Source organism: Phalangium opilio, unplaced genomic scaffold (genome assembly GCF_054372755.1).
Source record: "Phalangium opilio isolate 3A_F unplaced genomic scaffold, DU_Popi_V2 ptg001421l_1, whole genome shotgun sequence".
Lineage (NCBI taxonomy): Eukaryota > Metazoa > Arthropoda > Arachnida > Opiliones > Phalangiidae > Phalangium > Phalangium opilio.
Genome location: NW_028324258.1, coordinates 2,746,042 through 2,752,286, shown reverse-complemented (window position 1 = coordinate 2,752,286; position 6,245 = coordinate 2,746,042). Strand labels below are relative to the sequence as shown.

General features: G+C 47.7%; 3 non-coding genes across 3 annotated transcripts; all 3 read right to left on the bottom strand.

Annotated features, from left to right (window-relative positions):
* Positions 1 to 1,459: 1,459 nt before the first annotated feature.
* Positions 1,460 to 1,532, bottom strand: TRNAK-CUU (transfer RNA lysine (anticodon CUU)). The gene has a single exon. It is a non-coding gene; the product is annotated as a tRNA-Lys (tRNA).
* Positions 1,533 to 4,687: 3,155 nt separating this feature from the next.
* On the bottom strand, positions 4,688 to 4,760 carry TRNAK-CUU (transfer RNA lysine (anticodon CUU)). The gene has a single exon. It is a non-coding gene; the product is annotated as a tRNA-Lys (tRNA).
* An 806-nt stretch (positions 4,761 to 5,566) lies between these two features.
* TRNAK-CUU (transfer RNA lysine (anticodon CUU)) lies at positions 5,567 to 5,639 on the bottom strand. Its single transcript has one exon. It is a non-coding gene; the product is annotated as a tRNA-Lys (tRNA).
* Positions 5,640 to 6,245: the final 606 nt, after the last annotated feature.

Sequence of the window (6,245 nt, the reverse complement as noted above, 5' to 3'; positions counted from 1 at the left end):
TGGGCTCGAACCACCAACCTTTCGATTAACAGCTGAACGTGCTAACCATTGCGCCACGGAAGCCCAAAAATTAAATGGTCGTCAGGTATTGTGGAAAACCTTTGGCTTTCTACGTTACATTTGAGATCCCACAACACCGCTCCCGGGTGGGCTCGAACCACCAACCTATTGGTTAAAAGCTGAACGCGCTAACCATTGAGCCACGGAAGCTCAGAAATTAAATGGTTGTCACGTATTGTGGAAAATTTTTGACTTTTTACGCTACATCTGAGACCCCACAACACCGCTCCCGGGAGGGCTCAAACCACCAGTCTTTTTGAATAGCAGCTGAACGCGCTAACCATTGCGCCACGGAAGCCCAAAAATTAAATGTTCGTCAGATATTGTGGAAAAACTCTGACATTTTACGTTACATCTGAGACGTCACAACACCGCTCCCGGGAGGGCTCAAACCACCAGTCTTTTTAATAGCAGCTGAACGCGCTAACCATTGCGCCACGGAAGCCCTAAAATTAAATGGTCGTCAGGTACTGTGGAAAAACCTTGACTTTTTACGTCACATCTGAGACGTCACAACACCGCTCCCGGATGGGCTCGAACCACCAACCTATTGGTTAACAACCGAACGCGCTAACCATTGAGCCACGGAAGCTCAGAAATTAAATGGTTGTCAGGTATTGTGGAAAAGTTATGACTTTTTACGTTACATCTGAGACCCTACAAAACCTCTCCAGGGTGTTCTCGAACCACCAACATTTCGGTTAACAGCCGAACGCGCTAACAATTGCGCCACGGAAGCCCAAAAATTAAATTGTCGTCAGATATTGTGGAAAACCTTTGGCTTTCTACGTTACATTTGAGATCCCACAACACCGCTCCCGGGTAGGCTCGAACCACCAACCTATTGGTTAACAGCCGAACGCGCTAACCATTGAGCACGGAAGCTCAGAAATTAAATGATTGTCACGTATTGTGGAAAATGTTTGACTTTTTACGCTACATCTGAGACCCCACAACACCTCTCCCGCGTGGGCTCGAACCACCAACCTTTCGACTAACAGCTGAACGTGCTAACCATTGCGCCACGGAAGCCCAAAAATTAAACGTTCGTCAGGTATTGTGGAAAAACTCTGGCATTTTACGTTACATCTGAGACGTCACAACACCGCTTCCGGGAGGGCTCAAACCACCAGTCTTTGAATAGCAGCTGAACGCGCTAACCATTGCGCCACGGAATCCCAAAAATTAAATGTTCGTCAGGTATTGAGGAAAAACCTTGACTTTTTACGTAACATCTGAGACCTCACAACACCGCTCCCGGATGGGCTCGAGCCACCAACCTTTCGGTTAACAGCCGAACGCACTAACCTTTGCGCCACGGAAGCCCAAAAATTAAATGGTCGTCAGGTATTGTGGAAAAACTTTGACTTTTTACCTCACATCTGAGACCTCACAACACCGCTCCCGGATGGGCTCGAACCACCAAACTTTCGGTTAAGAGCCGAACGCGCTAACCATTGAGCCACGGAAGCTCTGAAATTAAATGGTCGTCAGGTATTGTGGAAAAACTTTGACTTTTTACGTAACATCTGAGACCTCATAGCACCGCTCTCGGGTGTGCTTGAACCACCAACCTTTCCGTTAACAGCCGAAGGCGCTAACCATTGCGCCACGGAAGCCCAAAAATTAAATGTTCACAGGTATTGTGGAAAAACTCTGACTTTTTACGTTACATTTCAGACCTCACAACACCGCTCCCGGATGGGCTCGAACCACCAACCTTTCGGTTAACAGCCGAACGCGCTAACCATTGCGCCTCGAAAGCCCAAAAATTAAATGTTCACAGGTATTGTGGAAAAACTCTGACTTTTTACGTTACATCTGAGACCTCACAAAACGCTCCCGGATGGGCTCGAACCACCAAACTTTCGGTTAAAAGCCGAACGCGCTAACCATTGCGCCACGGTAGCCCAAAAATTAAGTGATCGTCAGGTATTGTGGAAAAACCTTGACTTATTACGTCACATCTGAGACCTCACAACACCGCTCCCGGGTGGGCTCGAACCACCAACTTTTTGAATAACAGCTGAGCGCGCTAACCATTGCGCCACGGAAGCCCAAGATTTAAATGGTCGTCAGGTATTTCGGAAAACCTTTGACTTTTTACGTCACATCTGAGTCCTAACAACACCGCTCCCGGGTGAGCTCGAACAACCAACCTATTGGTTAACAGCCGAACGCGCTAACCATTGAGCCACGAAAGCTCATAAAGTAAATGGTTATCACGTATTGTGGAAAAGTTTTGAATTTTTACGTTACATCTGAGACCTCACTGCTCCGCTCCCGCGCGGGCTCGAACCACCAACCTTTTGAATAACAGCTAAGCGCGCTAACCGTTGCGCCACGGAAGCCCAAAAATTAAATGATCGTCAGGTATTGTGGAAAAAATCTGACTTTTTACGTTACATCTGAGACCTCACATAACGCTCCCGGATGGGCTCGAACCACCAAACATTCGGTTAAAAGCCGAACGCGCTAACCGTTGAGCCACGGAAGCTCTGAAATTAAATGGTCGTCAGGTATTGTGGAAAAACTTTGACTATTTACGTCACATCTGAGACCTCACAACACAGCTCACGGATGGGCTCGAACCACCAACCATTTGGTTAACAGCCGAACGCGCTACTCATTGAGCCACGGAAGCTCAGAAGTTAAATGGTTGTCACGTATTGTGGAAAAGCTTTGACTTTTTACGCTACATCTGAGACCCACCACACCTCTCCCGGGTGGGCTCGAACCACCAACCCTTCGGTTAACAGCTGAAAGCGCTAACCATTGCGCCACGGAAGCCCAAAAATTAAATGTTCGTCAGGTATTGTGGAAAAATTCTCACATTTTACGTTACATCTGAGACGTCACAACACCGCTCCCGGGAGGGCTCAAACCACCAGTCTTTTTAATAGCAGCTGAACGCGCTAACCATTGCGCCACGGTAGCCCAAAAATTAAATGGTCGTCAGGTATTGTGGAAAACCTTTGGCTTTCTACGTTACATTTGAGATCCCACAACACCGCTCCCGGGTAGGCTCGAACCACCAACCTATTGGTTAACAGCCAAACGCGCTAACCATTGAGCCACGGCACCTCAGAAACTAAATGTTTGTCACGTATTGTGGAAAGGTTTTGACTTTTTACGCTACATCTGAGACCCCACAACACCTCTCCCGGGTGGGCTCGAACCACCAACCTTTCGATTAACAGCTGAACGTGCTAACCATTGCGCCACGGAAGCCCAAAAATTAAATGGTCGTCAGGTATTGTGGAAAACCTTTGGCTTTCTACGTTACATTTGAGATCCCACAACACCGCTCCCGGGTGGGCTCGAACCACCAACCTATTGGTTAAAAGCTGAACGCGCTAACCATTGAGCCACGGAAGCTCAGAAATTAAATGGTTGTCACGTATTGTGGAAAATTTTTGACTTTTTACGCTACATCTGAGACCCCACAACACCGCTCCCGGGAGGGCTCAAACCACCAGTCTTTTTGAATAGCAGCTGAACGCGCTAACCATTGCGCCACGGAAGCCCAAAAATTAAATGTTCGTCAGATATTGTGGAAAAACTCTGACATTTTACGTTACATCTGAGACGTCACAACACCGCTCCCGGGAGGGCTCAAACCACCAGTCTTTTTAATAGCAGCTGAACGCGCTAACCATTGCGCCACGGAAGCCCTAAAATTAAATGGTCGTCAGGTACTGTGGAAAAACCTTGACTTTTTACGTCACATCTGAGACGTCACAACACCGCTCCCGGATGGGCTCGAACCACCAACCTATTGGTTAACAACCGAACGCGCTAACCATTGAGCCACGGAAGCTCAGAAATTAAATGGTTGTCGGGTATTGTGGAAAAGTTATGACTTTTTACGTTACATCTGAGACCCTACAAAACCTCTCCAGGGTGTTCTCGAACCACCAACCTTTCGGTTAACAGCCGAACGCGCTAACAATTGCGCCACGGAAGCCCAAAAATTAAATTGTCGTCAGATATTGTGGAAAACCTTTGGCTTTCTACGTTACATTTGAGATCCCACAACACCGCTCCCGGGTAGGCTCGAACCACCAACCTATTGGTTAACAGCCGAACGCGCTAACCATTGAGCACGGAAGCTCAGAAATTAAATGATTGTCACGTATTGTGGAAAATGTTTGACTTTTTACGCTACATCTGAGACCCCACAACACCTCTCCCGCGTGGGCTCGAACCACCAACCTTTCGACTAACAGCTGAACGTGCTAACCATTGCGCCACGGAAGCCCAAAAATTAAACGTTCGTCAGGTATTGTGGAAAAACTCTGGCATTTTACGTTACATCTGAGACGTCACAACACCGCTTCCGGGAGGGCTCAAACCACCAGTCTTTGAATAGCAGCTGAACGCGCTAACCATTGCGCCACGGAATCCCAAAAATTAAATGTTCGTCAGGTATTGAGGAAAAACCTTGACTTTTTACGTAACATCTGAGACCTCACAACACCGCTCCCGGATGGGCTCGAGCCACCAACCTTTCGGTTAACAGCCGAACGCACTAACCTTTGCGCCACGGAAGCCCAAAAATTAAATGGTCGTCAGGTATTGTGGAAAAACTTTGACTTTTTACCTCACATCTGAGACCTCACAACACCGCTCCCGGATGGGCTCGAACCACCAAACTTTCGGTTAAGAGCCGAACGCGCTAACCATTGAGCCACGGAAGCTCTGAAATTAAATGGTCGTCAGGTATTGTGGAAAAACTTTGACTTTTTACGTAACATCTGAGACCTCATAGCACCGCTCTCGGGTGTGCTTGAACCACCAACCTTTCCGTTAACAGCCGAAGGCGCTAACCATTGCGCCACGGAAGCCCAAAAATTAAATGTTCACAGGTATTGTGGAAAAACTCGGACTTTTTACGTTACATCTGAGACCTCACAAAACGCTCCCGGATGGGCTCGAACCACCAAACTTTCGGTTAAAAGCCGAACGCGCTAACCATTGCGCCACGGTAGCCCAGAAATTAAATGATCGTCAGGTATTGTGGAAAAACCTTGACTTATTACGTCACATCTGAGACCTCACAACACCGCTCCCGGGTGGGCTCGAACCACCAACTTTTTGAATGACAGCTGAGCGCGCTAACCCTTGCGCCACCGAAGCCCAAAATTTAAATGGTCGTCAGGTATTTCGGAAAAACTCTGGCATTTTACGTTACATCTGAGACGTCACAACACCGCTTCCGGGAGGGCTCAAACCACCAGTCTTTGAATAGCAGCTGAACGCGCTAACCATTGCGCCACGGAATCCCAAAAATTAAATGTTCGTCAGGTATTGAGGAAAAACCTTGACTTTTTACGTAACATCTGAGACCTCACAACACCGCTCCCGGATGGGCTCGAGCCACCAACCTTTCGGTTAACAGCCGAACGCACTAACCTTTGCGCCACGGAAGCCCAAAAATTAAATGGTCGTCAGGTATTGTGGAAAAACTTTGACTTTTTACCTCACATCTGAGACCTCACAACACCGCTCCCGGATGGGCTCGAACCACCAAACTTTCGGTTAAGAGCCGAACGCGCTAACCATTGAGCCACGGAAGCTCTGAAATTAAATGGTTGTCAGGTATTGTTGAAAAGTTATGACTTTTTACGCTACATCTGAGACCCCACAATTCCTCTCCCGGGTGGGCACGAACCACCAACCTTTCGATTAACAGCTGAACGTGCTAACCATTGCGCCACGGAAACCCAAAAATTATATGTTCGTCAGGTATTGTGGAAAAACTCTGACATTTTACGTTACATCTGAGACGTCACAACACCGCTCCCGGGAGGGTTCAAAACACCAGCCTTTTGAATAGCAGCTGAACGCGCTAACCATTGCGCCACGGAAGCCCAAAAATTAAATGGTCGTCAGGTATTGTGGAAAAACCTTGACTTATTACGTCACATCTGAGACCTCACAACACCGCTCCCGGGTGGGCTCGAACCACCAACTTTTTGAATGACAGCTGAGCGCGCTAACCCTTGCGCCACCGAACCCCAAAATTTAAATGGTCGTCAGGTATTTCGGAAAAACTTTGACTTTTTACGTCACATCTGAGACCTCACAACAACGGTCCTGAGTGGGCTAGAACCACCAACCTTTTGAATAACAGCTAAGAGCGCTAACCATTTCGCCACGGAAGCCCAAAAATTACATTGTCG